Genomic DNA, 25953 nt, shown 5'->3' on the forward strand with positions numbered 1-25953 from the left:
CGAACATCTCATTCTAAAATCACCTGCTAGTGGAACATCTCATTCTAAAATCACCTGCAAGTAGAACATCTCATTCTAAAATCACCTGCTAGTGGAACATCTCATTCTAAAATCACCTGCTAGTGGAACATCTCATTCTAAAATCACCTGCTAGTGGAACATCTCATTCTAAAATCACCTGCTAGTGGAACATCTCATTCTAAAATCACCTGCTAGTGGAACATCTCATTCTAAAATCACCTGCTAGTGGAACATCTCATTCTAAAATCACCTGCTAGTGGAACATCTCATTCTAAAATCACCTGCTAGTGGAACATCTCATTCTAAAATCACCTGCTAGTGGAACATCTCATTCTAAAATCACCTGCTAGTGGAACATCTCATTCTAAAATCACCTGCTAGTAGAACATCTCATTCTAAAATCACCTGCTAGTGGAACATCTCATTCTAAAATCACCTGCTAGTGGAACATCTCATTCTAAAATCACCTGCTAGTGGAACATCTCATTCTAAAATCACCTGCTAGTGGAACATCTCATTCTAAAATCACCTGCTAGTGGAACATCTCATTCTAAAATCACGTGCTAGTGGAACATCTCATTCTAAAATCACCTGCTAGTGGAACATCTCATTCTAAAATCACCTGCTAGTGGAACATCTCATTCTAAAATCACGTGCTAGTGGAACATCTCATTCTAAAATCACCTGCTAGTGGAACATCTCATTCTAAAATCACCTGCTAGTGGAACATCTCATTCTAAAATCACCTGCTAGTGGAACATCTCATTCTAAAATCACCTGCTAGTAGAACATCTCATTCTAAAATCACCTGCTAGTGGAACATCTCATTCTAAAATCACCTGCTAGTGGAACATCTCATTCTAAAATCACCTGCTAGTGGAACATCTCATTCTAAAATCACCTGCTAGTGGAACATCTCATTCTAAAATCACCTGCTAGTGGAACATCTCATTCTAAAATCACCTGCTAGTGGAACATCTCATTCTAAAATCACCTGCTAGTGGAACATCTCATTCTAAAATCACCTGCTAGTGGAACATCTCATTCTAAAATCACCTGCTAGTGGAACATCTCATTCTAAAATCACCTGCTAGTAGAACATCTCATTCTAAAATCACCTGCTAGTGGAACATCTCATTCTAAAATCACCTGCTAGTGGAACATCTCATTCTAAAATCACCTGCTAGTGGAACATCTCATTCTAAAATCACCTGCTAGTGGAACATCTCATTCTAAAATCACCTGCTAGTGGAACATCTCATTCTAAAATCACCTGCTAGTGGAACATCTCATTCTAAAATCACCTGCTAGTGGAACATCTCATTCTAAAATCACCTGCTAGTAGAACATCTCATTCTAAAATCACCTGCTAGTGGAACATCTCATTCTAAAATCACCTGCTAGTAGAACATCTCATTCTAAAATCACCTGCTAGTGGAACATCTCATTCTAAAATCACCTGCTAGTGGAACATCTCATTCTAAAATCACCTGCTAGTGGAACATCTCATTCTAAAATCACCTGCTAGTGGAACATCTCATTCTAAAATCACCTGCTAGTGGAACATCTCATTCTAAAATCACCTGCTAGTGGAACATCTCATTCTAAAATCACCTGCTAGTGGAACATCTCATTCTAAAATCACCTGCTAGTGGAACATCTCATTCTAAAATCACCTGCTAGTGGAACATCTCATTCTAAAATCACCTGCTAGTGGAACATCTCATTCTAAAATCACCTGCTAGTAGAACATCTCATTCTAAAATCACCTGCTAGTGGAACATCTCATTCTAAAATCACCTGCTAGTGGAACATCTCATTCTAAAATCACCTGCTAGTGGAACATCTCATTCTAAAATCACCTGCTAGTGGAACATCTCATTCTAAAATCACCTGCTAGTGGAACATCTCATTCTAAAATCACCTGCTAGTGGAACATCTCATTCTAAAATCACCTGCTAGTGGAACATCTCATTCTAAAATCACCTGCTAGTGGAACATCTCATTCTAAAATCACCTGCTAGTGGAACATCTCATTCTAAAATCACCTGCTAGTGGAACATCTCATTCTAAAATCACCTGCTAGTAGAACATCTCATTCTAAAATCACCTGCTAGTGGAACATCTCATTCTAAAATCACCTGCTAGTGGAACATCTCATTCTAAAATCACCTGCTAGTGGAACATCTCATTCTAAAATCACCTGCTAGTGGAACATCTCATTCTAAAATCACCTGCTAGTGGAACATCTCATTCTAAAATCACCTGCTAGTGGAACATCTCATTCTAAAATCACCTGCTAGTGGAACATCTCATTCTAAAATCACCTGCTAGTGGAACATCTCATTCTAAAATCACCTGCTAGTGGAACATCTCATTCTAAAATCACCTGCTAGTGGAACATCTCATTCTAAAATCACCTGCTAGTGGAACATCTCATTCTAAAATCACCTGCTAGTGGAACATCTCATTCTAAAATCACCTGCTAGTGGAACATCTCATTCTAAAATCACCTGCTAGTGGAACATCTCATTCTAAAATCACCTGCTAGTGGAACATCTCATTCTAAAATCACCTGCTAGTGGAACATCTCATTCTAAAATCACCTGCTAGTGGAACATCTCATTCTAAAATCACCTGCTAGTGGAACATCTCATTCTAAAATCACCTGCTAGTGGAACATCTCATTCTAAAATCACCTGCTAGTGGAACATCTCATTCTAAAATCACCTGCTAGTGGAACATCTCATTCTAAAATCACCTGCTAGTGGAACATCTCATTCTAAAATCACCTGCTAGTGGAACATCTCATTCTAAAATCACCTGCTAGTGGAACATCTCATTCTAAAATCACCTGCTAGTGGAACATCTCATTCTAAAATCACCTGCTAGTGGAACATCTCATTCTAAAATCACCTGCTAGTGGAACATCTCATTCTAAAATCACCTGCTAGTGGAACATCTCATTCTAAAATCACCTGCTAGTGGAACATCTCATTCTAAAATCACCTGCTAGTGGAACATCTCATTCTAAAATCACCTGCTAGTGGAACATCTCATTCTAAAATCACCTGCTAGTGGAACATCTCATTCTAAAATCACCTGCTAGTGGAACATCTCATTCTAAAATCACCTGCTTGTAGAACATCTCATTCTAAAATCACCTGCTAGTGGAACATCTCATTCTAAAATCACCTGCTAGTGGAACATCTCATTCTAAAATCACCTGCTAGTGGAACATCTCATTCTAAAATCACCTGCTAGTGGAACATCTCATTCTAAAATCACCTGCTAGTGGAACATCTCATTCTAAAATCACCTGCTAGTGGAACATCTCATTCTAAAATCACCTGCTAGTGGAACATCTCATTCTAAAATCACCTGCTAGTGGAACATCTCATTCTAAAATCACCTGCTAGTAGAACATCTCATTCTAAAATCACCTGCTAGTGGAACATCTCATTCTAAAATCACCTGCTAGTGGAACATCTCATTCTAAAATCACCTGCTAGTAGAACATCTCATTCTAAAATCACCTGCTAGTGGAACATCTCATTCTAAAATCACCTGCTAGTGGAACATCTCATTCTAAAATCACCTGCTAGTGGAACATCTCATTCTAAAATCACCTGCTAGTGGAACATCTCATTCTAAAATCACCTGCTAGTGGAACATCTCATTCTAAAATCACCTGCTTGTGGAACATCTCATTCTAAAATCACCTGCTAGTGGAACATCTCATTCTAAAATCACCTGCTAGTGGAACATCTCATTCTAAAATCACCTGCTAGTGGAACATCTCATTCTAAAATCACCTGCTAGTGGAACATCTCATTCTAAAATCACCTGCTAGTGGAACATCTCATTCTAAAATCACCTGCTAGTGGAACATCTCATTCTAAAATCACCTGCTAGTGGAACATCTCATTCTAAAATCACCTGCTAGTAGAACATCTCATTCTAAAATCACCTGCTAGTGGAACATCTCATTCTAAAATCACCTGCTAGTGGAACATCTCATTCTAAAATCACCTGCTAGTGGAACATCTCATTCTAAAATCACCTGCTAGTGGAACATCTCATTCTAAAATCACCTGCTAGTGGAACATCTCATTCTAAAATCACCTGCTAGTAGAACATCTCATTCTAAAATCACCTGCTAGTGGAACATCTCATTCTAAAATCACCTGCTAGTGGAACATCTCATTCTAAAATCACCTGCTAGTGGAACATCTCATTCTAAAATCACCTGCTAGTGGAACATCTCATTCTAAAATCACCTGCTAGTGGAACATCTCATTCTAAAATCACCTGCTAGTGGAACATCTCATTCTAAAATCACCTGCTAGTGGAACATCTCATTCTAAAATCACCTGCTAGTGGAACATCTCATTCTAAAATCACCTGCTAGTGGAACATCTCATTCTAAAATCACCTGCTAGTAGAACATCTCATTCTAAAATCACCTGCTAGTGGAACATCTCATTCTAAAATCACCTGCTAGTGGAACATCTCATTCTAAAATCACCTGCTCGTAGAACATCTCATTCTAAAATCACCTGCTAGTGGAACATCTCATTCTAAAATCACCTGCTAGTGGAACATCTCATTCTAAAATCACCTGCTTGTAGAACATCTCATTCTAAAATCACCTGCTAGTGGAACATCTCATTCTAAAATCACCTGCTAGTGGAACATCTCATTCTAAAATCACCTGCTAGTAGAACATCTCATTCTAAAATCACCTGCTAGTAGAACATCTCATTCTAAAATCACCTGCTAGTGGAACATCTCAATCTAAAATCACGTGCTAGTGGAACATCTCATTCTAAAATCAACTGCTAGTGGAACATCTCATTCTAAAATCACCTGCTAGTAGAACATCTCATTCTAAAATCACCTGCTAGTGGAACATCTCATTCTAAAATCACCTGCTAGTGGAACATCTCATTCTAAAATCACCTGCTAGTGGAACATCTCATTCTAAAATCACCTGCTAGTGGAACATCTCATTCTAAAATCACCTGCTAGTAGAACATCTCATTCTAAAATCACCTGCTAGTAGAACATCTCATTCTAAAATCACCTGCTAGTGGAACATCTCATTCTAAAATCACCTGCTAGTGGAACATCTCATTCTAAAATCACGTGCTAGTGGAACATCTCATTCTAAAATCACCTGCTAGTGGAACATCTCATTCTAAAATCACCTGCTAGTGGAACATCTCATTCTAAAATCACCTGCTAGTGGAACATCTCATTCTAAAATCACCTGCTAGTGGAACATCTCATTCTAAAATCACCTGCTAGTAGAACATCTCATTCTAAAATCACCTGCTAGTGGAACATCTCATTCTAAAATCACCTGCTAGTGGAACATCTCATTCTAAAATCACCTGCTAGTGGAACATCTCATTCTAAAATCACCTGCTAGTGGAACATCTCATTCTAAAATCACCTGCTAGTGGAACATCTCATTCTAAAATCACCTGCTAGTGGAACATCTCATTCTAAAATCACCTGCTAGTGGAACATCTCATTCTAAAATCACCTGCTAGTGGAACATCTCATTCTAAAATCACCTGCTAGTGGAACATCTCATTCTAAAATCACCTGCTAGTGGAACATCTCATTCTAAAATCACCTGCTAGTAGAACATCTCATTCTAAAATCACCTGCTAGTGGAACATCTCATTCTAAAATCACCTGCTAGTAGAACATCTCATTCTAAAATCACCTGCTAGTGGAACATCTCATTCTAAAATCACCTGCTAGTGGAACATCTCATTCTAAAATCACCTGCTTGTAGAACATCTCATTCTAAAATCACCTGCTAGTAGAACATCTCATTCTAAAATCACCTGCTAGTAGAACATCTCATTCTAAAATCACCTGCTAGTGGAACATCTCATTCTAAAATCACCTGCTAGTGGAACATCTCATTCTAAAATCACCTGCTAGTGGAACATCTCATTCTAAAATCACCTGCTAGTAGAACATCTCATTCTAAAATCACCTGCTAGTAGAACATCTCATTCTAAAATCACCTGCTAGTGGAACATCTCATTCTAAAATCACCTGCTAGTAGAACATCTCATTCTAAAATCCCCTGCTTGTAGAACATCTCATTCTAAAATCACCTGCTAGTGGAACATCTCATTCTAAAATCACCTGCTAGTGGAAAATCTCATTCTAAAATCACCTGCTAGTGGAACATCTCATTCTAAAATCATCTGCAAGTAGAACATCTCATTCTAAAATCACCTGCTAGTGGAACATCTCATTCTAAAATCACGTGCTAGTGGAACATCTCATTCTAAAATCACCTGCTAGTGGAACATCTCATTCTAAAATCACCTGCTAGTAGAACATCTCATTCTAAAATCACCTGCTAGTGGAACATCTCATTCTAAAATCACCTGCTAGTGGAACATCTCATTCTAAAATCACCTGCTAGTGGAACATCTCATTCTAAAATCACCTGCTAGTGGAACATCTCATTCTAAAATCACCTGCTAGTGGAACATCTCATTCTAAAATCACCTGCTAGTGGAACATCTCATTCTAAAATCACCTGCTAGTGGAACATCTCATTCTAAAATCACCTGCTAGTGGAACATCTCATTCTAAAATCACCTGCTAGTGGAACATCTCATTCTAAAATCACCTGCTAGTGGAACATCTCATTCTAAAATCACCTGCTAGTGGAACATCTCATTCTAAAATCACCTGCTAGTGGAACATCTCATTCTAAAATCACCTGCTAGTGGAACATCTCATTCTAAAATCACCTGCTAGTGGAACATCTCATTCTAAAATCACCTGCTAGTAGAACATCTCATTCTAAAATCACCTGCTAGTGGAACATCTCATTCTAAAATCACCTGCTAGTGGAACATCTCATTCTAAAATCACCTGCTAGTAGAACATCTCATTCTAAAATCACCTGCTAGTGGAACATCTCATTCTAAAATCACCTGCTAGTGGAACATCTCATTCTAAAATCACCTGCTAGTGGAACATCTCATTCTAAAATCACCTGCTAGTGGAACATCTCATTCTAAAATCACCTGCTAGTGGAACATCTCATTCTAAAATCACCTGCTAGTGGAACATCTCATTCTAAAATCACCTGCTAGTGGAACATCTCATTCTAAAATCACCTGCTAGTGGAACATCTCATTCTAAAATCACCTGCTTGTAGAACATCTCATTCTAAAATCACCTGCTAGTGGAACATCTCATTCTAAAATCACCTGCTAGTGGAACATCTCATTCTAAAATCACCTGCTAGTGGAACATCTCATTCTAAAATCACCTGCTAGTGGAACATCTCATTCTAAAATCACCTGCTAGTAGAACATCTCATTCTAAAATCACCTGCTAGTGGAACATCTCATTCTAAAATCACCTGCTAGTAGAACATCTCATTCTAAAATCACCTGCTAGTGGAACATCTCATTCTAAAATCACCTGCTAGTGGAACATCTCATTCTAAAATCACCTGCTAGTGGAACATCTCATTCTAAAATCACCTGCTAGTGGAACATCTCATTCTAAAATCACCTGCTAGTGGAACATCTCATTCTAAAATCACCTGCTAGTAGAACATCTCATTCTAAAATCACCTGCTAGTGGAACATCTCATTCTAAAATCACCTGCTAGTGGAACATCTCATTCTAAAATCACCTGCTAGTGGAACATCTCATTCTAAAATCACCTGCTAGTGGAACATCTCATTCTAAAATCACCTGCTAGTGGAACATCTCATTCTAAAATCACCTGCTAGTGGAACATCTCATTCTAAAATCACCTGCTAGTGGAACATCTCATTCTAAAATCACCTGCTAGTGGAACATCTCATTCTAAAATCACCTGCTAGTAGAACATCTCATTCTAAAATCACCTGCTAGTGGAACATCTCATTCTAAAATCACCTGCTAGTAGAACATCTCATTCTAAAATCACCTGCTAGTGGAACATCTCATTCTAAAATCACCTGCTAGTGGAACATCTCATTCTAAAATCACCTGCTAGTAGAACATCTCATTCTAAAATCACCTGCTAGTGGAACATCTCATTCTAAAATCACCTGCTAGTGGAACATCTCATTCTAAAATCACCTGCTAGTGAGAACATCTCATTCTAAAATCACCTGCTAGTAGAACATCTCATTCTAAAATCACCTGCTAGTGGAACATCTCATTCTAAAATCACCTGCTAGTGGAACATCTCATTCTAAAATCACCTGCTAGTGGAACATCTCATTCTAAAATCACCTGCTAGTAGAACATCTCATTCTAAAATCACCTGCTAGTGGAACATCTCATTCTAAAATCACCTGCTAGTGGAACATCTCATTCTAAAATCACCTGCTAGTGGAACATCTCATTCTAAAATCACCTGCTAGTAGAACATCTCATTCTAAAATCACCTGCTAGTGGAACATCTCATTCTAAAATCACCTGCTAGTGGAACATCTCATTCTAAAATCACCTGCTAGTGGAACATCTCATTCTAAAATCACCTGCTAGTGGAACATCTCATTCTAAAATCACCTGCTAGTGGAACATCTCATTCTAAAATCACCTGCTAGTGGAACATCTCATTCTAAAATCACCTGCTAGTGGAACATCTCATTCTAAAATCACCTGCTAGTGGAACATCTCATTCTAAAATCACCTGCTAGTGGAACATCTCATTCTAAAATCACCTGCTAGTGGAACATCTCATTCTAAAATCACCTGCTAGTGGAACATCTCATTCTAAAATCAGCTGCTAGTGGAACATCTCATTCTAAAATCACCTGCTAGTAGAACATCTCATTCTAAAATCACCTGCTAGTGGAACATCTCATTCTAAAATCACCTGCTAGTGGAACATCTCATTCTAAAATCACCTGCTAGTGGAACATCTCATTCTAAAATCCCCTGCTAGTGGAACATCTCATTCTAAAATCACCTGCTAGTGGAACATCTCATTCTAAAATCACCTGCTTGTAGAACATCTCATTCTAAAATCACCTGCTAGTGGAACATCTCATTCTAAAATCACCTGCTAGTGGAACATCTCATTCTAAAATCACCTGCTAGTGGAACATCTCATTCTAAAATCACCTGCTAGTGGAACATCTCATTCTAAAATCACCTGCTAGTGGAACATCTCATTCTAAAATCACCTGCTAGTAGAACATCTCATTGTAAAATCATCTGCTAGTGGAACATGTCATTCTAAAATCACCTGCTAGTGGAACATCTCATTCTAAAATCATCTGCTCGTAGAACATCTCATTCTAAAATCACCTGCTAGTGGAACATCTCATTCTAAAATCACCTGCTAGTGGAACATCTCATTCTAAAATCACCTGCTCGTAGAACATCTCATTCTAAAATCACCGGCTAGTGGAACATCTCATTCTAAAATCACCGGCTAGTGGAACATCTCATTCTAAAATCACCTGCTAGTGGAACATCTCATTCTAAAATCACCTGCTAGTGGAACATCTCATTCTAAAATCACCTGCTAGTGGAACATCTCATTCTAAAATCACCTGCTTGTAGAACATCTCATTCTAAAATCACCTGCTAGTGGAACATCTCATTCTAAAATCACCTGCTAGTGGAACATCTCATTCTAAAATCACCTGCTAGTGGAACATCTCATTCTAAAATCACCTGCTAGTGGAACATCTCATTCTAAAATCACCTGCTAGTAGAACATCTCATTCTAAAATCACCTGCTAGTGGAACATCTCATTCTAAAATCGCCTGCTAGTGGAACATCTCATTCTAAAATCAGCTGCTAGTGGAACATCTCATTCTAAAATCACCTGCTAGTGGAACATCTCATTCTAAAATCACCTGCTAGTGGAACATCTCATTCTAAAATCACCTGCTAGTGGAACATCTCATTCTAAAATCACCTGCTAGTGGAACATCTCATTCTAAAATCACCTGCTTGTGGAACATCTCATTCTAAAATCACCTGCTAGTGGAACATCTCATTCTAAAATCACCTGCTAGTGGAACGTCTCATTCTAAAATCACCTGCTTGTAGAACATCTCATTCTAAAATCACCTGCTAGTGGAACATCTCATTCTAAAATCACCTGCTTGTAGAACATCTCATTCTAAAATCACCTGCTAGTGGAACATCTCATTCTAAAATCACCTGCTAGTGGAACATCTCATTCTAAAATCACCTGCTAGTGGAACATCTCATTCTAAAATCACCTGCTAGTGGAACATCTCATTCTAAAATCACCTGCTAGTGGAACATCTCATTCTAAAATCACCTGCTAGTGGAACATCTCATTCTAAAATCACCTGCTAGTGGAACATCTCATTCTAAAATCACCTGCTAGTGAGAACATCTCATTCTAAAATCACCTGCTAGTGGAACATCTCATTCTAAAATCACCTGCTAGTGGAACATCTCATTCTAAAATCACCTGCTAGTAGAACATCTCATTCTAAAATCACCTGCTAGTGGAACATCTCATTCTAAAATCACCTGCTAGTGGAACATCTCATTCTAAAATCACCTGCTAGTGGAACATCTCATTCTAAAATCACCTGCTAGTGGAACATCTCATTCTAAAATCACCTGCTAGTGGAACATCTCATTCTAAAATCACCTGCTAGTGGAACATCTCATTCTAAAATCACCTGCTAGTGGAACATCTCATTCTAAAATCACCTGCTAGTGGAACATCTCATTCTAAAATCACCTGCTTGTGGAACATCTCATTCTAAAATCACCTGCTAGTGGAACATCTCATTCTAAAATCACCTGCTAGTGGAACATCTCATTCTAAAATCACCTGCTAGTGGAACATCTCATTCTAAAATCACCTGCTAGTGGAACATCTCATTCTAAAATCACCTGCTAGTGGAACATCTCATTCTAAAATCACCTGCTAGTGGAACATCTCATTCTAAAATCACCTGCTAGTGGAACATCTCATTCTAAAATCACCTGCTAGTGGAACATCTCATTCTAAAATCACCTGCTAGTGGAACATCTCATTCTAAAATCACCTGCTAGTGGAACATCTCATTCTAAAATCACCTGCTAGTGGAACATCTCATTCTAAAATCACCTGCTAGTGGAACATCTCATTCTAAAATCACCTGCTAGTGGAACATCTCATTCTAAAATCACCTGCTAGTGGAACATCTCATTCTAAAATCACCTGCTAGTGGAACATCTCATTCTAAAATCACCTGCTAGTGGAACATCTCATTCTAAAATCACCTGCTAGTGAGAACATCTCATTCTAAAATCACCTGCTTGTAGAACATCTCATTCTAAAATCACCTGCTAGTGGAACATCTCATTCTAAAATCACCTGCTAGTGGAACATCTCATTCTAAAATCACCTGCTAGTGGAACATCTCATTCTAAAATCACCTGCTAGTGGAACATCTCATTCTAAAATCACCTGCTTGTGGAACATCTCATTCTAAAATCACCTGCTAGTGGAACATCTCATTCTAAAATCACCTGCTAGTGGAACATCTCATTCTAAAATCACCTGCTTGTGGAACATCTCATTCTAAAATCACCTGCTAGTGGAACATCTCATTCTAAAATCACCTGCTAGTAGAACATCTCATTCTAAAATCACCTGCTAGTGGAACATCTCATTCTAAAATCACCTGCTAGTGGAACATCTCATTCTAAAATCACCTGCTAGTGGAACATCTCATTCTAAAATCACCTGCTAGTGGAACATCTCATTCTAAAATCACCTGCTAGTGGAACATCTCATTCTAAAATCACCTGCTAGTGGAACATCTCATTCTAAAATCATCTGCTAGTGGAACATGTCATTCTAAAATCACCTGCTAGTGGAACATCTCATTCTAAAATCATCTGCTCGTGAGAACATCTCATTCTAAAATCACCTGCTAGTAGAACATCTCATTCTAAAATCACCTGCTAGTGGAACATCTCATTCTAAAATCACCTGCTCGTAGAACATCTCATTCTAAAATCACCGGCTAGTGGAACATCTCATTCTAAAATCACCGGCTAGTGGAACATCTCATTCTAAAATCACCTGCTAGTGGAACATCTCATTCTAAAATCACCTGCTAGTGGAACATCTCATTCTAAAATCACCTGCTAGTGGAACATCTCATTCTAAAATCACCTGCTTGTGGAACATCTCATTCTAAAATCACCTGCTAGTGGAACATCTCATTCTAAAATCACCTGCTAGTGGAACATCTCATTCTAAAATCACCTGCTAGTGGAACATCTCATTCTAAAATCACCTGCTAGTGGAACATCTCATTCTAAAATCACCTGCTAGTAGAACATCTCATTCTAAAATCACCTGCTAGTGGAACATCTCATTCTAAAATCGCCTGCTAGTGGAACATCTCTTTCTAAAATCAGCTGCTAGTGGAACATCTCATTCTAAAATCACCTGCTAGTGGAACATCTCATTCTAAAATCACCTGCTAGTGGAACATCTCATTCTAAAATCACCTGCTAGTGGAACATCTCATTCTAAAATCACCTGCTAGTGGAACATCTCATTCTAAAATCACCTGCTAGTGGAACATCTCATTCTAAAATCACCTGCTAGTGGAACATCTCATTCTAAAATCACCTGCTAGTGGAACGTCTCATTCTAAAATCACCTGCTTGTAGAACATCTCATTCTAAAATCACCTGCTAGTGGAACATCTCATTCTAAAATCACCTGCTAGTGGAACATCTCATTCTAAAATCACCTGCTAGTGGAACATCTCATTCTAAAATCACCTGCTAGCGGAACGTCTCATTCTAAAATCACCTGCTAGTGGAACATCTCATTTTAAAATCACCTGCTAGTGGAACATCTCATTCTAAAATCACCTGCTAGTGGAACATCTCATTCTAAAATCACCTGCTAGTGGAACATCTCATTCTAAAATCACCTGCTAGTGGAACATCTCATTCTAAAATCACCTGCTAGTGGAACATCTCATTCTAAAATCACCTGCTTGTAGAACATCTCATTCTAAAATCACCTGCTAGTGGAACATCTCATTCTAAAATCACCTGCTAGTGGAACATCTCATTCTAAAATCACCTGCTAGTGGAACATCTCATTCTAAAATCACCTGCTAGTGGAACATCTCATTCTAAAATCACCTGCTAGTAGAACATCTCATTGTAAAATCATCTGCTAGTGGAACATCTCATTCTAAAATCACCTACTAGTGGAACATCTCATTCTAAAATCACCTGTTAGTAGAACATCTCATTCTAAAATCACCTGCTAGTAGAACATCTCATTCTAAAATCACCTGCTAGTGGAACATCTCATTCTAAAATCACCTGCTCGTAGATCTCATTCTAAAATCACCTGCTAGTGGAACATCTCATTCTAAAATCACCGGCTAGTGGAACATCTCATTCTAAAATCACCTGCTAGTGGAACATCTCATTCTAAAATCACCTGCTAGTGTAACATCTCATTCTAAAATCACCTGCTAGTCGAACATCTCATTCTAAAATCACCTGCTTGTAGAACATCTAATTCTAAAATCACCTGCTAGTGGAACATCTCATTCTAAAATCACCTGCTCGTAGAACATCTCATTCTAAAATCACCTACTAGTGGAACATCTCATTCTAAAATCACCTGCTAGTGGAACATCTCATTCTAAAATCACCTGCTCGTAGAACATCTCATTCTAAAATCACCTGCAAGTAGAACATCTCATTCTAAAATCACCTGCTAGTGGAACATCTCATTCTAAAATCACCTGCTAGTGGAACATCTCATTCTAAAATCACCTGCTAGTGGAACATCTCATTCTAAAATCACCTGCTAGTGGAACATCTCATTCTAAAATCACCTGCTAGTGGAACATCTCATTCTAAAATCACCTGCTAGTGGAACATCTCATTCTAAAATCACCTGCTAGTGGAACATCTCATTCTAAAATCACCTGCTAGTAGAACATCTCATTCTAAAATCACCTGCTTGTGGAACATCTCATTCTAAAATCACCTGCTAGTGGAACATCTCATTCTAAAATCACCTGCTAGTAGAACATCTCATTCTAAAATCACCTGCTAGTGGAACATCTCATTCTAAAATCACCTGCTCGTAGATCTCATTCTAAAATCACCTGCTAGTGGAACATCTCATTCTAAAATCACCTGCTAGTGGAACATCTCATTCTAAAATCACCTGCTAGTGTAACATCTCATTCTAAAATCACTTGCTAGTGGAACATCTCATTCTAAAATCACCTGCTTGTAGAACATCTAATTCTAAAATCACCTGCTAGTGGAACATCTCATTCTAAAATCACCTGCTTGTAGAACATCTCATTCTAAAATCACCTGCTAGTGGAACATCTCATTCTAAAATCACCTGCTAGTGGAACATCTCATTCTAAAATCACCTGCTAGTAGAACATCTCATTCTAAAATCACCTGCTAGTAGAACATCTCATTCTAAAATCACCTGCTAGTGGAACATCTCATTCTAAAATCACCTGCTCGTGGAACATCTCATTCTAAAATCACCTGCTAGTGGAACATCTCATTCTAAAATCAACTGCTTGTAGAACATCTCATTCTAAAATCACCTGCTAGTGGAACATCTCATTCTAAAATCACCTGCTCGTAGAACATCTCATTCTAAAATCACCTGCTTGTAGAACATCTCATTCTAAAATCACCTGCTAGTGGAACATCTCATTCTAAAATCACCTGCTAGTAGAACATCTCATTGTAAAATCATCTGCTAGTGGAACATCTCATTCTAAAATCACCTACTAGTGGAACATCTCATTCTAAAATCACCTGCTCGTAGAACATCTCATTCTAAAATCACCTGCTAGTAGAACATCTCATTGTAAAATCACCTGCTAGTGGAACATCTCATTCTAAAATCACCTGCTCGTAGATCTCATTCTAAAATCACCTGCTAGTGGAACATCTCATTCTAAAATCACCTGCTAGTGGAACATCTCATTCTAAAATCACCTGCTAGTGGAACATCTCATTCTAAAATCACCTGCTAGTGGAACATCTCATTCTAAAATCACCTGCTAGTGGAACATCTCATTCTAAAATCACCTGCTAGTAGAACATCTCATTCTAAAATCCCCTGCTAGTGGAACATCTCATTCTAAAATCGCCTGCTAGTGGAACATCTCTTTCTAAAATCAGCTGCTAGTGGAACATCTCATTCTAAAATCACCTGCTAGTGGAACATCTCATTCTAAAATCACCTGCTAGTGGAACATCTCATTCTAAAATCACCTGCTCGTAGAACATCTCATTCTAAAATCACCTGCTAGTGAAACATCTCATTCTAAAATCACCTGCTTGTAGAACATCTCATTCTAAAATCACCTGCTAGTGGAACATCTCATTCTAAAATCACCTGCTCGTAGAACATCTCATTCTAAAATCACCTGCTTGTAGAACATCTCATTCTAAAATCACCTGCTAGTGGAACATCTCATTCTAAAATCCCCTGCTTGTAGAACATCTCATTCTAAAATCACCTGCTAGTGGAACATCTCATTCTAAAATTACCTGCTAGCGGAACATCTCATTCTAAAATCACCTGCTAGTGGAACATCTCATTCTAAAATCACCTGCAAGTAGAACATCTCATTCTAAAATCACCTGCTAGTGGAACATCTCATTCTAAAATCACCTGCTAGTAGAACATCTCATTGTAAAATCATCTGCTAGTGGAACATGTCATTCTAAAATCACCTACTAGTGGAACATCTCATTCTAAAATCATCTGCTCGTAGAACATCTCATTCTAAAATCACCTGCTAGTAGAACATCTCATTCTAAAATCACCTGCTAGTGGAACATCTCATTCTAAAATCACCTGCTCGTAGATCTCATTCTAAAATCACCGGCTAGTGGAACATCTCATTCTAAAATCACCGGCTAGTGGAACATCTCATTCTAAAATCACCTGCTAGTGGAACATCTCATTCTAAAATCACCTGCTAGTGGAACATCTCATTCTAAAATCACCTGCTAGTAGAACATCTCATTCTAAAATCCCCTGCTTGTAGAACATCTCATTCTAAAATCACCTGCTAGTGGAACATCTCATTCTAAAATCACCTGCTAGTGGAACATCTCATTCTAAAATCACCTGCTAGTGGAACATCTCATTCTAAAATCACCTGCAAGTAGAACATCTCATTCTAAAATCACCTGCTAGTAGAACATCTCATTCTATAATCCCCTGCTAGTGGAACATCTCATTCTAAAATCGCCTGCTAGTGGAACATCTCTTTCTAAAATCAGCTGCTAGTGGAACATCTCATTCTAAAATCACCTGCTAGTGGAACATCTCATTCTAAAATCACCTGCTAGTGGAACATCTCATTCTAAAATCACCTGCTCGTAGAACATCTCATTCTAAAATCACCTGCTAGTGAAACATCTCATTCTAAAATCACCTGCTTGTAGAACATCTCATTCTAAAATCACCTGCTAGTGGAACATCTCATTCTAAAATCACCTGCTCGTAGAACGTCTCATTCTAAAATCACCTGCTTGTAGAACATCTCATTCTAAAATCACCTGCTAGTGGAACATCTCTTTCTAAAATCCCCTGCTTGTAGAACATCTCATTCTAAAATCACCTGCTAGTGGAACATCTCATTCTAAAATCACCTGCTAGCGGAACATCTCATTCTAAAATCACCTGCTAGTGGAACATCTCATTCTAAAATCACCTGCAAGTAGAACATCTCATTCTAAAATCACCTGCTAGTGGAACATCTCATTCTAAAATCACCTGCTAGTGGAACATCTCATTCTAAAATCACCTGCTCGTAGAACATCTCATTCTAAAATCACCTGCTAGTGAAACATCTCATTCTAAAATCACCTGCTTGTAGAACATCTCATTCTAAAATCACCTGCTAGTGGAACATCTCATTCTAAAATCACCTGCTAGTAGAACATCTCATTGTAAAATCATCTGCTAGTGGAACATCTCATTCTAAAATCACCTACTAGTGGAACATCTCATTCTAAAATCGCCTGCTAGTGGAACATCTCTTTCTAAAATCAGCTGCTAGTGGAACATCTCATTCTAAAATCACCTGCTAGTGGAACATCTCATTCTAAAATCACCTGCTAGTGGAACATCTCATTCTAAAATCACCTGCTCGTAGAACATCTCATTCTAAAATCACCTGCTAGTGGAACATCTCATTCTAAAATCACCTGCTTGTAGAACATCTCATTCTAAAATCACCTGCTAGTGGAACATCTCATTCTAAAATCACCTGCTCGTAGAACGTCTCATTCTAAAATCACCTGCTTGTAGAACATCTCATTCTAAAATCACCTGCTAGTGGACCATCTCATTCTAAAATCCCCTGCTTGTAGAACATCTCATTCTAAAATCACCTGCTAGTGGAACATCTCATTCTAAAATCACCTGCTAGCGGAACATCTCATTCTAAAATCACCTGCTAGTGGAACATCTCATTCTAAAATCACCTGCAAGTAGAACATCTCATTCTAAAATCACCTGCTAGTAGAACATCTCATTCTAAAATCCCCTGCTAGTGGAACATCTCATTCTAAAATCACCTGCTAGTGGAACATCTCATTCTAAAATCACCTGCTAGTGGAACATCTCATTCTAAAATCACCTGCTAGTGGAACATCTCATTCTAAAATCACCTGCTAGTGGAACATCTCATTCTAAAATCACCTGCTAGTGGAACATCTCATTCTAAAATCACCTGCTTGTAGAACATCTCATTCTAAAATCACCTGCTAGTGGAACATCTCATTCTAAAATCACCTGCTCGTAGAACATCTCATTCTAAAATCACCTGCTTGTAGAACATCTCATTCTAAAATCACCTGCTAGTGGAACATCTCATTCTAAAATCACCTGCTAGTAGAACATCTCATTGTAAAATCACCTGCTAGTGGAACATCTCATTCTAAAATCACCTGCTAGTGGAACATCTCATTCTAAAATCACCTGCTCGTAGAACATCTCATTCTAAAATCACCTGCTAGTGGAACATCTCATTCTAAAATCACCTGCTAGTGGAACATCTCATTCTAAAATCACCTGCTAGTGGAACATCTCATTCTAAAATCACCTGCTAGTGGAACATCTCATTCTAAAATCACCTGCTCGTGGAACATCTCATTCTAAAATCACCTGCTAGTGGAACATCTCATTCTAAAATCACCTGCTAGTGGAACATCTCATTCTAAAATCACCTGCTAGTGGAACATCTCATTCTAAAATCACCTGCTAGTGGAACATCTCATTCTAAAATCACCTGCTAGTGGAACATCTCATTCTAAAATCACCTGCTAGTGGAACATCTCATTCTAAAATCAACTGCTAGTGGAACATCTCATTCTAAAATCACCTGCTAGTAGAACATCTCATTCTAAAATCACCTGCTAGTGGAACATCTCATTCTAAAATCACCTGCTAGTGGAACATCTCATTCTAAAATCACCTGCTAGTGGAACATCTCATTCTAAAATCACCTGCTAGTGTAACATCTCATTCTAAAATCACCTGCTAGTGGAACATCTCATTCTAAAATCACCTGCTAGTGGAACATCTCATTCTAAAATCACCTGCTAGTGGAACATCTCATTCTAAAATCACCTGCTAGTGGAACATCTTATTCTAAAATCACCTGCTAGTGGAACATCTCATTCTAAAATCACCTGCTAGTGGAACATCTCATTCTAAAATCACCTGCTAGTAGAACATCTCATTCTAAAATCACCTGCTAGTGGAACATCTCATTCTAAAATCACCTGCTAGTGGAACATCTCATTCTAAAATCACCTGCTTGTAGAACATCTCATTCTAAAATCACCTGCTAGTGGAACATCTCATTCTAAAATCACCTGCTAGTGGAACATCTCATTCTAAAATCACCTGCTAGTGGAACATCTCATTCTAAAATCATCTGCTAGTGGAACATCTCATTCTAAAATCACCTGCTAGTGGAACATCTCATTCTAAAATCACCTGCTAGTGGAACATCTCATTCTAAAATCACCTGCTTGTGGAACATCTCATTCTAAAATCACCTGCTAGTGGAACATCTCATTCTAAAATCACCTGCTAGTGGAACATCTCATTCTAAAATCACTTGCTAGTGGAACATCTCATTCTAAAATCACCTGCTAGTAGAACATCTCATTCTAAAATCACCTGCTAGTGGAACATCTCATTCTAAAATCACCTGCTAGTGGAACATCTCATTCTAAAATCACCTGCTAGTGGAACATCTCATTCTAAAATCACCTGCTAGTGGAACATCTCATTCTAAAATCACCTGCTAGTGGAACATCTCATTCTAAAATCACCTGCTCGTAGAACATCTCATTCTAAAATCACCTGCTAGTGGAACATCTCATTCTAAAATCACCTGCTAGTGGAACATCTCATTCTAAAATCACCTGCTTGTAGAACATCTCATTCTAAAATCACCTGCTAGTGGAACATCTCATTCTAAAATCACCTGCTCGTAGAACATCTCATTCTAAAATCACCTGCTTGTAGAACATCTCATTCTAAAATCACCTGCTAGTGGAACATCTCATTCTAAAATCACCTGCTAGTGGAACATCTCATTCTAAAATCACCTGCTAGTGGAACATCTCATTCTAAAATCACCTGCTAGTGGAACATCTCATTCTAAAATCACCTGCTCGTAGAACATCTCATTCTAAAATCACCTGCTAGTGGAACATCTCATTCTAAAATCACCTGCTAGTGGAACATCTCATTCTAAAATCACCTGCTCGTAGAACATCTCATTCTAAAATCACCTGCTAGTGGAACATCTCATTCTAAAATCACCTGCTAGTGGAACATCTCATTCTAAAATCACCTGCTAGTGGAACATCTCATTCTAAAATCACCTGCTAGTGGAACATCTCATTCTAAAATCACCTGCTAGTGGAACATCTCATTCTAAAATCACCTGCTAGTGGAACATCTCATTCTAAAATCACCTGCTTGTAGAACATCTCATTCTAAAATCACCTGCTAGTGGAACATCTCATTCTAAAATCACCTGCTAGTGGAACATCTCATTCTAAAATCACCTGCTAGTGGAACATCTCATTCTAAAATCACCTGCTAGTGGAACATCTCATTCTAAAATCACCTGCTAGTAGAACATCTCATTCTAAAATCACCTGCTAGTGGAACATCTCATTCTAAAATCGCCGGCTAGTGGAACATCTCATTCTAAAATCACCTGCTAGTGGAACATCTCATTCTAAAATCACCTGCTAGTGGAACATCTCATTCTAAAATCACGTGCTAGTGGAACATCTCATTCTAAAATCACCTGCTAGTGGAACATCTCATTCTAAAATCACCTGCTAGTAGAACATCTCATTCTAAAATCACCTGCTAGTGGAACATCTCATTCTAAAATCAACTGCTAGTAGAACATCTCATTCTAAAACCACATGCTAGTGGAACATCTCATTCTAAAATCACCTGCTAGTGGAACATCTCATTCTAAAATCACCTGCTAGTGGAACATCTCATTCCAAAATCACCTGCTAGTGGAACATCTCATTCTAAAATGACCTGGTAGTGGAACATCTCATTCTAAAATCACCTGCTAGTGGAACATCTCATTCTAAAATCGCCTGCTAGTGGAACATCTCATTCTAAAATCACCTGCTAGTGGAACATCTCATTCTAAAATCACGTGGTAGTGGAACATCTCATTCTAAAATTACCTGCTAGTGGAACATCTCATTCTAAAATCACCTGCTAGTAGAACATCTCATTCTAAAATCACCTGCTAGTGGAACATCTCATTCTAAAATCACCTGCTAGTGGAACATCTCATTCTAAAATCACCTGCTAGTGGAACATCTCATTCTAAAATCACCTGCTAGTGGAACATCTCATTCTAAAATCACCTGCTTGTAGAACATCTCATTCTAAAATCACCTGCTAGTGGAACATCTCATTCTAAAATCACCTGCTAGTGGAACATCTCATTCTAAAATCACCTGCTAGTGGAACATCTCATTCTAAAATCACCTGCTAGTGGAACATCTCATTCTAAAATCACCTGCTAGTAGAACATCTCATTCTAAAATCACCTGCTAGTAGATCTCATTCTAAAATCACCTGCTAGTGGAACATCTCATTCTAAAATCACCGGCTAGTGGAACATCTCATTCTAAAATCACCTGCTAGTGGAACATCTCATTCTAAAATCACCTGCTAGTGGAACATCTCATTCTAAAATCACCTGCTAGTGGAACATCTCATTCTAAAATCACCTGCTAGTGGAACATCTCATTCTAAAATCACCTGCTTGTAGAACATCTCATTCTAAAATCACCTGCTAGTGGAACATCTCATTCTAAAATCACCTGCTCGTAGAACATCTCATTCTAAAATCACCTGCTAGTGGAACATCTCATTCTAAAATCACCTGCTAGTGGAACATCTCATTCTAAAATCACCTGCTAGTGGAACATCTCATTATAAAATCACCTGCTAGTAGAACATCTCATTCTAAAATCACCTGCTAGTGGAACATCTCATTCTAAAATCACCTGCTCGTAGAACATCTCATTCTAAAATCACCTGCTAGTGGAACATCTCATTCTAAAATCACGTGCTAGCGGAACATCTCATTCTAAAATCACCTGCTAGTGGAACATCTCATTCTAAAATCACCTGCTAGTAGAACATCTCATTCTAAAATCACCTGCTAGTGGAACATCTCATTCTAAAATCAACTGCTAGTAGAACATCTCATTCTAAAACCACATGCTAGTGGAACATCTCATTCTAAAATCACCTGCTAGTGGAACATCTCATTCTAAAATCACCTGCTCGTAGAACATCTCATTCTAAAATCACCTGCTAGTGGAACATCTCATTCTAAAATGACCTGCTAGTGGAACATCTCATTCTAAAATCCCCTGGTTGTAGAACATCTCATTCTAAAATGACCTGCTAGAGGAACATCTCATTCTAAAATCGCCTGCTAGTGGAACATCTCATTATAAAATCACCTGCTAGTGGAACATCTCATTCTAAAATCACGTGGTAGTGGAACATCTCATTCTAAAATTACCTGCTAGTGGAACATCTCATTCTAAAATCACCTGCTAGTAGAACATCTCATTCTAAAATCACCTGCTAGTGGAACATCTCATTCTAAAATCACCTGCTAGTAGAACATCTCATTCTAAAATCACCTGCTAGTGGAACATCTCATTCTAAAATCACCTGCTAGTGGAACATCTCATTCTAAAATCACCTGCTTGTAGAACATCTCATTCTAAAATCACCGGCTAGTGGAACATCTCATTCTAAAATCACCTGCTAGCGGAACATCTCATTCTAAAATCACCTGCTAGTGGAACATCTCATTCTAAAATCACCTGCTAGTGGAACATCTCATTCTAAAATCACCTGCTTGTAGAACATCTCATTCTAAAATCACCTGCTAGTGGAACATCTCATTCTAAAATCACCTGCTCGTAGAACATCTCATTCTAAAATCACCTGCTTGTAGAACATCTCATTCTAAAATCACCTGCTAGTGGAACATCTCATTCTAAAATCACCTGCTAGTGGAACATCTCATTCTAAAATCACCTGCTAGTGGAACATCTCATTCTAAAATCACCTGCTAGTGGAACATCTCATTCTAAAATCACCTGCTAGTGGAACATCTCATTCTAAAATCACCTGCAAGTAGAACATCTCATTCTAAAATCACCTGCTAGTGGAACATCTCATTCTAAAATCACCTGCTAGTGGAACATCTCATTCTAAAATCACCTGCTAGTGGAACATCTCATTCTAAAATCACCTGCTAGTAGAACATCTCATTCTAAAATCACCTGCTAGTGGAACATCTCATTCTAAAATCACCTGCTAGTAGAACATCTCATTCTAAAATCACCTGCTAGTGGAACATCTCATTCTAAAATCACCTGCTAGTGGAACATCTCATTCTAAAATCACCTGCTAGTGGAACATCTCATTCTAAAATCACCTGCTAGTGGAACATCTCATTCTAAAATCACCTGCTAGTAGAACATCTCATTCTAAAATCACCTGCTAGTGGAACATCTCATTCTAAAATCACCTGCTAGTGGAACATCTCATTCTAAAATCACCTGCTAGTGGAACATCTCATTCTAAAATCACCTGCTAGTGGAACATCTCATTCTAAAATCACCTGCTAGTGGAACATCTCATTCTAAAATCACCTGCTAGTAGAACATCTCATTCTAAAATCACCTGCTAGTGGAACATCTCATTCTAAAATCACCTGCTAGTGGAACATCTCATTCTAAAATCACCTGCTAGTGGAACATCTCATTCTAAAATCACCTGCTAGTGGAACATCTCATTCTAAAATCACCTGCTAGTGGAACATCTCATTCTAAAATCACCTGCTAGTGGAACATCTCATTCTAAAATCACCTGCTAGTGGAACATCTCATTCTAAAATCACCTGCTAGTGGAACATCTCATTCTAAAATCACCTGCTAGTGGAACATCTCATTCTAAAATCACCTGCTAGTAGAACATCTCATTCTAAAATCACCTGCTAGTAGAACATCTCATTCTAAAATCACCTGCTAGTGGAACATCTCATTCTAAAATCACCTGCTAGTGGAACATCTCATTCTAAAATCACCTGCTAGTGGAACATCTCATTCTAAAATCACCTGCTAGTGGAACATCTCATTCTAAAATCACCTGCTAGTAGAACATCTCATTCTAAAATCACCTGCTAGTGGAACATCTCATTCTAAAATCACCTGCTAGTGGAACATCTCATTCTAAAATCACCTGCTAGTAGAACATCTCATTCTAAAATCACCTGCTAGTGGAACATCTCATTCTAAAATCACCTGCTAGTGGAACATCTCATTCTAAAATCACCTGCTAGTGAGAACATCTCATTCTAAAATCACCTGCTAGTGGAACATCTCATTCTAAAATCACCTGCTAGTGGAACATCTCATTCTAAAATCACCTGCTAGTGGAACATCTCATTCTAAAATCACCTGGTAGTGGAACATCTCATTCTAAAATCACCTGCTAGTGGAACATCTCATTCTAAAATCACCTGCTAGTGGAACATCTCATTCTAAAATCACGTGCTAGTGGAACATCTCATTCTAAAATCACCTGCTAGTGGAACATCTCATTCTAAAATCACCTGCTAGTGGAACATCTCATTCTAAAATCACCTGCTAGTGGAACATCTCATTCTAAAATCACCTGCTAGTGGAACATCTCATTCTAAAATCACCTGCTAGTGGAACATCTCATTCTAAAATCACCTGCTAGTGGAACATCTCATTCTAAAATCACCTGCTAGTGGAACATCTCATTCTAAAATCACCTGCTAGTGGAACATCTCATTCTAAAATCACCTGCTAGTGGAACATCTCATTCTAAAATCACCTGCTAGTGGAACATCTCATTCTAAAATCACCTGCTAGTGGAACATCTCATTCTAAAATCACCTGCTAGTGGAACATCTCATTCTAAAATCACCTGCTAGTGGAACATCTCATTCTAAAATCACCTGCTAGTGGAACATCTCATTCTAAAATCACCTGCTAGTGGAACATCTCATTCTAAAATCACCTGCTAGTGGAACATCTCATTCTAAAATCACCTGCTAGTGGAACATCTCATTCTAAAATCACCTGCTAGTAGAACATCTCATTCTAAAATCACCTGCTAGTGGAACATCTCATTCTAAAATCACCTGCTTGTAGAACATCTCATTCTAAAATCACCTGCTAGTGGAACATCTCATTCTAAAATCACCTGCTAGTGGAACATCTCATTCTAAAATCACCTGCTTGTGGAACATCTCATTCTAAAATCACCTGCTAGTGGAACATCTCATTCTAAAATTACCTGCTCGTAGAACATCTCATTCTAAAATCACCTGCTTGTAGAACATCTCATTCTAAAATCACCTGCTAGTGGAACATCTCATTCTAAAATCACCTGCTCGTAGAACATCTCATTCTAAAATCACCTGCTAGTGGAACATCTCATTCTAAAATCACCTGCTAGTGGAACATCTCATTCTAAAATCACCTGCTAGTAGAACATCTCATTCTAAAATCACCTGCTAGTAGAACATCTCATTCTAAAATCACCTGCTAGTGGAACATCTCATTCTAAAATCACCTGCTAGTAGAACATCTCATTCTAAAATCACCTGCTAGTGGAACATCTCATTCTAAAATCACCTGCTCGTAGAACATCTCATTCTAAAATCACCTGCTAGTGGAACATCTCATTTTAAAATCACCTGCTCGTAGAACATCTCATTCTAAAATCACCTGCTAGTGGAACATCTCATTCTAAAATCACGTGCTAGTGGAACATCTCATTCTAAAATCACCTGCTAGTGGAACATCTCATTCTAAAATCACCTGCTTGTAGAACATCTCATTCTAAAATCACCTGCTAGTGGAACATCTCATTCTAAAATCACCTGCTAGTAGAACATCTCATTCTAAAATCACCTGCTAGTGGAACATCTCATTCTAAAATCACCTGCTAGTGGAACATCTCATTCTAAAATCACCTGCTAGTAGAACATCTCATTCTAAAATCACCTGCTAGTGGAACATCTCATTCTAAAATCACCTGCTAGTGGAACATCTCATTCTAAAATCCCCTGATTGTAGAACATCTCATTCTAAAATCACCTGCTAGAGGAACATCTCATTCTAAATCACCTGCTAGTGGAACATCTCATTCTAAAATCACCTGCTAGTTGAACATCTCATTCTAAAATCATCTGCAAGTAGAACATCTCATTATAAAATCACCTGCTAGTGGAACATCTCATTCTAAAATCACGTGCTAGTGGAACATCTCATTCTAA

At 38.2% G+C, this 25953-nt stretch overlaps 1 protein-coding gene across 1 annotated transcript in view; it reads right to left on the reverse strand.

The window, feature by feature from the left end:
• LOC106607958 (fibronectin type III domain-containing protein 1) overlaps positions 1-25953 on the reverse strand; it is a 150932-nt gene that overhangs the window by 71246 nt on the left and 53733 nt on the right. The gene's annotated exons all lie outside the window — the stretch shown is intronic.

The sequence above is a fragment of the Salmo salar genome, chromosome ssa06 (genome assembly GCF_905237065.1).
Source record: "Salmo salar chromosome ssa06, Ssal_v3.1, whole genome shotgun sequence".
NCBI lineage: Eukaryota > Metazoa > Chordata > Actinopteri > Salmoniformes > Salmonidae > Salmo > Salmo salar.